The sequence below is a fragment of the Oryx dammah genome, unplaced genomic scaffold, assembly GCF_014754425.2.
Source record: "Oryx dammah isolate SB20612 unplaced genomic scaffold, SCBI_Odam_1.1 HiC_scaffold_8, whole genome shotgun sequence".
Lineage (NCBI taxonomy): Eukaryota > Metazoa > Chordata > Mammalia > Artiodactyla > Bovidae > Oryx > Oryx dammah.
The window spans coordinates 43644867-43651818 of NW_024070192.1; positions in this window are offsets into that span (position 1 = coordinate 43644867).

Sequence of the window (6952 nt, forward strand, 5' to 3'; positions counted from 1 at the left end):
CCCTGTCCATCACCAACTCCTGGAGTTCACTCAGACTCGCGTCCATCGAGTCAGTGATGCCATCCAGCCATCTCATCCTCTGTCGTCCCCTTCTCCTCCTGTCCCAAATCCCTCCCAGCATCAGAGTCTTTTCCAATAAGTCAACTCTTCGCATGAGGTGGCCAAAGTACTGGAGTTTCAGCTTCAGCATCAGCAATCATCACTGACACTCAAATATCATAATCTAGGTTGCATCTAAACAGGGAGAGGTGCTTTTCTCCCCCTTAGCCCCCCATCCCACCACTGACCTTGCGTATAAAATGGAATTTCAAATTAAGAAGCAAATATTCCTGTTGATAATTTTATAAGCAAATACTAAAGGTACAATCCCATCCTTTGGGATAGAAGTTGCCATCTTGGAATCATGGACTGTCAGGAATGAAAGCAATCTCCCAAACCTCTCAGATAGCCACAGAGACAGGCAAAGAGAAGGGAAATGATTTGTTCAGGGTCATCCAGAAAGCACTACCTTCATCACATAGGTTAAGCTTTTCTGCAGGATGGGCCCAAATCTGCTGGGAAAAGTCATCTTTGATGATAACCTGACATGTACCCAGGAGATGGCCCATCTCTTTGCCAGCCTGTGGGCCAAGCCGGTCCTTTTCTCTCTTGTAATATTCACCCTTGATCAATAGAAAAAGCACATAGTGAACAAAATCATTAGGCTTGACCCCAATATCAGGCTGCAGAGGCAGGGAAGGGACACAGAAATTCCCTGTCAACAGTTGGATTCCCCAGAAGACAAGCTCCTAGATCTTTTTTTTTTTTTAGTGTTGTTTTATAAATATTATTTATGTGTTTATTTTTGGCTGCACTGGAGCTTCATTGCTGTGTGCAAGCTGTCTAGTTGCAGAAAGCAGGAGCTACTCTAGTTGCAGAGAGTGGGCTTCTCATTTTGGTGGCTTCTCTTGTTGCAGAGCACAGGTTCTAGGCGTGCGCTCAGTAGTTGCGACTGGCAGGCTCTGAAATGCGGGCTCAGGAGTTGTGGTGCACAGGCTTAGTTGCTCTATGGCGTGGAATCTTCCCAGAGCAGGGATAGAACTCATATCCTCTGCACTGGCAGGTGGATTCTTATCCACTCGATCACCAGGGCAGTCCAAGCTCTGTCTGACTGGTGGCAGGAAATTAAAAAGAACACAGCACCACCCTGCCTACGCACAACCGTGACACTGGATAGGCTGGATGGTCCAGAGGAGAAAGTTTGAGGGAAAAGAACTCTGTACAGAGTGACCTTGGGTAAATCATTTCATCTCCCGAAGCCCAGTTTCTGTATCCATAAATCAGAGTTCTTATTCCTGCCCTGGCACGTCACAGGGCTTTATGCCCTCCTAGAGAGATGGCACATATTCATTATTAGCAGAGAATCAGGACTGGGACATGAGGCTAATATTAAATACCTTGCATGGTTTGGGCCTTGGAGGCCACAGTGAATGTGGCCCTCTTGCCCTGGGAGGAATGCAGTCACCCTCCGAGAGGAAATGGGTGAAATCAGAAGGTGTTAGAGTGTGGCTGTGTCTCTGTGTGTGTCCAGAGCGGGCCTTGGATGGGGGAGGGTTTGGGGCAGCCAAACCCATCCAGCAACGGCAAAACAGTTCTCAGGGCAGTATGTGCAGGACTGAAAGGCGTTCAGCACATCTTTGCTGAGAGTGGCTTATGTGGACAGGGGTACAGTGGTGGTATATGAAAGAGGGGAAGCGTCCTACCCCTGCGGAGCTCGCATCCTGGGAGTCGGAGGCAAAATCAGCAAGGGGGACGGAACGTATGCAAATGAGGAAACAAGAGGGCACGTTCGAGGGGAGGAGGGGTATGGAAGGAGAGAAAGGCCGAGTTGGGGATAAGAAGTGATGGAAAGGGGGCTGCGGTTTCAAACAGAGCAGCAGGGAGAGGCCCAGGGAAGAATCTAGAGGGAGGGAAGGCCGAGAATAAGGTCAGTGGCCCCCGATCTATGGGATTTTTACCCCTAGGCAGGTTGATCCCTCCCAGCCACGGGGATGGGTGTGTAGGGCAAGGTGACAGAGACAACCCTCTGTGTCACAGCCGCACTCCCACCCTCATCTCGGGGGCTCTGAGGTTAGCTGGTTTAGGAGCCGCACTCCCGTAGGTGTGTGGGTGGTGGGGGTGCGGGAAATGGGAGGAGCCGCAGGGCAGACGTGGAGGGAGAGTCAGAGCAGAGGGGTGTGAACTGGGCGCTTCTGAGATACTTTCCTGGGAGATGCTGGTGGGGAGTGCGGTAGACCGGGGTGGAAGGGGGCTGCTCTCCGTCTGCACTTATTGGCCGACTGACCCTGGCAAGTAATTTCACCTGTAAAATGTGGGCAATAATAATACCTCTGACCTAGAGTCACTGGGAGAGTGTACGGAGAAGCTCTTAGCACGGGGTCTTGGCACTGAAAATTTTCTTACCAACTGAGAGCTGCAATCATTATCATCATGGCCTGTTCTCTAAGGCAGGCTTTTTCAAACTGTAGGAGGTAACCCATGAGTGGATCATGAAGTAAATTGAATAGCTTGCAAGCAGCTGGTTTTTTTCCGTTTTTTTTTTTTTTTTAACATGGAACAGAATGGATTAACATCAAGTAATTTGAGTGCATAAGAATGGTTTTATAAAACATTTTATAAACATATATATATTTCCTCCCATGAGGCATGGCTGAATGTTTGAAAGCCACGCTTCCAAGGCAATGCTTCTCTAAAGATGGTTGGAAGGAACGGTTTTTCTAATTAGCAATTTGCAATGCAGGAGACCCAGGTTCGATCCTTAGGTCGGGAAGATCCCCTGGAGAAGGAAATGGCAACCCACTCCAGTATTTTTGCCTGGAGAATTCCACGGAAAGAGGAGCCTGGTGGGCTACAGTCGATGGGATCAAAAACAATTGTAGCCGACGGAGACACTAACGCACTGTCATCACTTTTGCCGGAGAGAACACCACTTGTCGTGCATGCTTGCTCAGTCTTATTTGCTAAATACTGGTCTTTGAGTTAGCTTACTTGAACCTCATCATGATAACACTATTCATGAAATAATAAAATACCTATTACATTGTTTTTTTTTTAACCTAAAACCATCTCACTTATGTACACCAGCCTTTAGGGACACAGTGGTAAAAGGAGCATCTTTCTGAAAAGATTTTCTGAAAGCCGGGAGCCACCGAAACTGTGAGACACAGATGAGTCCAGCGCTCTCAGGGTCGCGTTCTGTCCTTGGAGGCAGGCCCGGCCCCACTGCCCAGTTTCTGAATTCTTGTGGTTGATCTTCCCACAGTGGGCACCTAAGGAAGCAAACAGCAGGCCCTGTCTGCTTGTGGACTGATTCAGGACCTTTCCTGGGACGTAACCCCTTAGTGGAGGAGGCCAGAGTCCTGCTGTATCTTATCTTTTCTCTTGTGAGCCGTGTCCTGACGCTGCACAAGTTTGTAGAATTTCCTTTCTTGTCCAGCTTTGATTCCATTGATAGGATTAGGCGCCCCCCACAGCCATGTCCTTTGATGTGGTCAGGGGGTAGCAGGGAGATTTCAAGCTCTGGGAGCAAATCTTAATCTTCTGCGGGTTTCTCTGGGATCAGCGCTGGGGTAAACCCATTACATCCCTGCCCTTTCATCCCCCCAGGACACCGGCTCCTCCAGACTCCTCGAGTCTCAGAGATCCAAAGGGTCTGTCAGATTTAGAGAGAGCAATAAAAGAGGAAGAGAAAGCAGAGCACGAACCTCAGACCCCCGCCAGCACCCGCAGCATCACCAGCAATGTCAGGGCATCTTCCTCTTTCTTCCCTTCTAATCCTGGGCTCTCACAAAATGGGGATTACAGAGGCTTGGGGCCAGTGGCTGGCTGTGCCCCAGCACTGGGCACCACTGCCGGGCCTGACCGCCATCTGCCCTCCATCCTCTCAGATCTGCTTTCCTGGATGCACCTACTTCTGTACTGTGCTGGGATCTCTATGTCAGGTTGGGGGCGAGTTGGCTAATTGAGCAGATAAACCACTCAGCCCCCACCACAGTGAAGTTTTAAGGCATGATTTGGATTAGTGAGGCCAGGAAAGAGAAGACAGGACCATAGCCAGTATCTATCCCAGGCCACAAGCAGGCATGTCTCATTATTTAAATTAAACCTGACTCCAAGGCTCTCTCTGAAGAGAGGCAGGGAAATTCAACCTCAGTCATTACTTAGGTTTACCCATCACTCCCTCTGCCATGGGCTTCCCAGGTGGCTCCGTGGGAAGATTCTGTTTGCCAATGCAGGGGACTTGAGTTTGATCCTCTGGAGGAGGAAATGACAGCTCACCCCAGTGTTCCTGCCTGGGGAAATCCCACGGACAGAGGAACCTGGCAGGCTACAGTCCATGGGGTGGCAAAGAGTTGCACAGGACTGAGTGACTGAGCTTTCTCATCCTCTGCCGTGGTCCCTGGAGTCCCGGCCGTCTTAAGGATGGGGATCTTGGTGAAGGCCTAGGGATGCTCCAGACTAGTCTCAGATGAGGCAGGCGGTTGCTCCAGATGAGAGTGAGGCAGCAGGTTCTCACCAGTGGGGATTCCACTGAATTCCAACCCCTCTCCAGCGTTGGGAAAGTTCTCCCTCGGCCTCGAGGCTTTCGGTACGTCCTTACTCCCTCTCTCCCTCCCCGCTAAAGACCTCGAGTTTTCCTTTAGGACAGCACCGCAAGGAAGAGAGGCGGTGGTCAGGTCACTGGAAAGGGGCGTGGAAAATTAACATTTCAAAAATAGTGCTGCAGGGTACCAGTGCTCGGCGTCTTACATTTAGTATCTCCTTGATTTGCCCAGGCTTCCCTGCTGGCTCAGACGGTAATGCGGGAGACCAGGGTTCGGTCCCTGAGTCGGGAAGATCCCCGGGAGAAGGAAATGGCAATCCACTCCAGCACTCTTGCCTGGAAAATCCCATGGACGGAGCCTGGTAGGCTACAGTCCATGGGGTCGCAAAGAGTCGGACACGACTGAGCGACTTCACTTTCACTTTGATTTGCCCAGAAGAAGGGCCTGGCCCGGCCCGCAGGCTCCCGGTGGGGAGGTTAAGGCGGGCGGGGGACGCGGCCCAGGAGCGGAGCGGCCGGCAGGGGGCTCTCGGCGCCGGCCTTCGAGGGAGGAAGCGCTGGCAGCGGCCTCCGACCGGTCAGAGGAGGAAAAGGGAAAATTACTGGAGCTCGGGGGCGGGAAGCGCTGCGTGCCTGGGAGGAAGGCACTGGAGACTGTCGAGTCTGGCAGCCCGAGGCCGGACTCGATCCCCGGAGCTGCGCGGACGGCCAGGGCAAGGGGCGCCAGTGCCGCCCCGACCCCGCCCGGGTGTCCTCCCGCGGGTGCCGCCGGTGCCGCCGGCTGGAGCGGACTCGGCGGCCCGGGGCGGGGGCGGCGGCGCCGAGGGGCGGGCGGAGGGCGGGCCGGGGCGGGGCGCGTCCTCCGGGCTCCGGGAGGCGGTGCGGGCGGGCGCTGGCCGCGTCCGCCCGCCTGGAGCCGTGGGGCGCGCAGCCTTCCTGATGTGTCACCAGCACGTGGAGCCAGCTCGGGCCGCGCCGCTAGCGGGAGGAACTCCCCCAACTTTCGAGGGGTCTCGCCGCCCCGCTCCTCTCCCCGCGGCGCCCGGCTTGCGCTCCTTGGGGAGGCGGCGGCGGCCGCCCCCAGGTCCCAGGCAGGTCGAGCGAGGCCCCGGCCCCCGGCCTGGCTTGCGCGGGGCCCCGGAACGTCGGGGTGCTGGGCCCGACTGGCGGATGTGCCCCCGGACTCCCAGATGCAGCGCGGGGCACGGCCTGCGGTGCGAGCGGCCCGGCCGGCCTTGTGCCCGGCGGATCTGAGCGCAGGTAACCCAGGCGGCGCGGCGCTGGGCCTCGCGGGCGCGGCGTGGGATCTTGGCGAAGTTTCTCTGCATGGAACTCTTGCGCTCGGCTGGCGGTGGAGGATGGGGAAAGGCTAGGTCCCCGCGCCTCCCCCGCCCCAGCCCTGTCCTTCGGCCTGCGCCCCGGCGGCCCGGACGCCGCCGCGCTCTGGGCGTCGTGTAACCCTTCGAGGGCTGGTCTCGGAGCCGGCTGGTGGACGTCAGGCGAGCAGGATGCTGCCTTTGGGGGATGCCGCCTTTGAGGGATGCCGCTTGGGGAAAACCCAGCGCCTCAGCTCTCTGTCTCTCAAGCGCGTGGAAAGTGGGCGGCCAGATCCAGCCCCAGGAAGCCCGTCGGGGGCGCAGCCGGAATCCGAGACGCGCGGGAGCTGAGAGCTGGGTCTTTGCGGGCGAGATGAAGGTGTCGGTTCAACTGGCCTACAAAGTCCCAGTCCTCGGCCCCCAGGACCGACGGCTCCTCCTCGCCCTTCGCCGTTTTCTCCCGGGCGGACGCGAGCTCGGCTCCCAAGGCGGGGCGGGGACCCCGGCCGGGCCGCACCTCGCGGGTCCACACCGGAGACGGGGTGGCGGGGCGCGCTCGCCGAGGGCTGTGTGTGGAAGGTTCGAGGGATCCCTGCGCTTGGCAGGAGCGGTGGGAACGCACTCGGAGGTTCGAGTTGGTCCCTGCGGGCGGCTGGTGTCCTCCGGGTGGAGCCGGATCCTGGCTGCGGCCGACCTGGAGGGAAGGGAGAGACGGCGCCCCGCTTTCTCCCCGGCCGAGCCGATTCGCCTACGGGGCCTGCCCTGCTGGGCTTTCCGGAGCCTCCACCTTGAGCTTGAGGGTGGTGAGGACCGCGCGAGGACTAGAGTTGCCCCGGGAATACGGGCCAGGATGTGGAGGTTTAGCCCTTCTCTCTGAGCTCCACTACCATGTCTTTAAAGACACATTTTTGTGGGTGTGTTCTTAATGGCCAGCCTTTTGTTCCCTGACCTAGGCAACATTGTGCTGAACCGCCGCCACCCCCCCAGTCCTCTTGAAGTTTTCTGCTGAAATTCCCTTCTTAAACTGTTTATCCAATAACTTTGTTTCTACCTC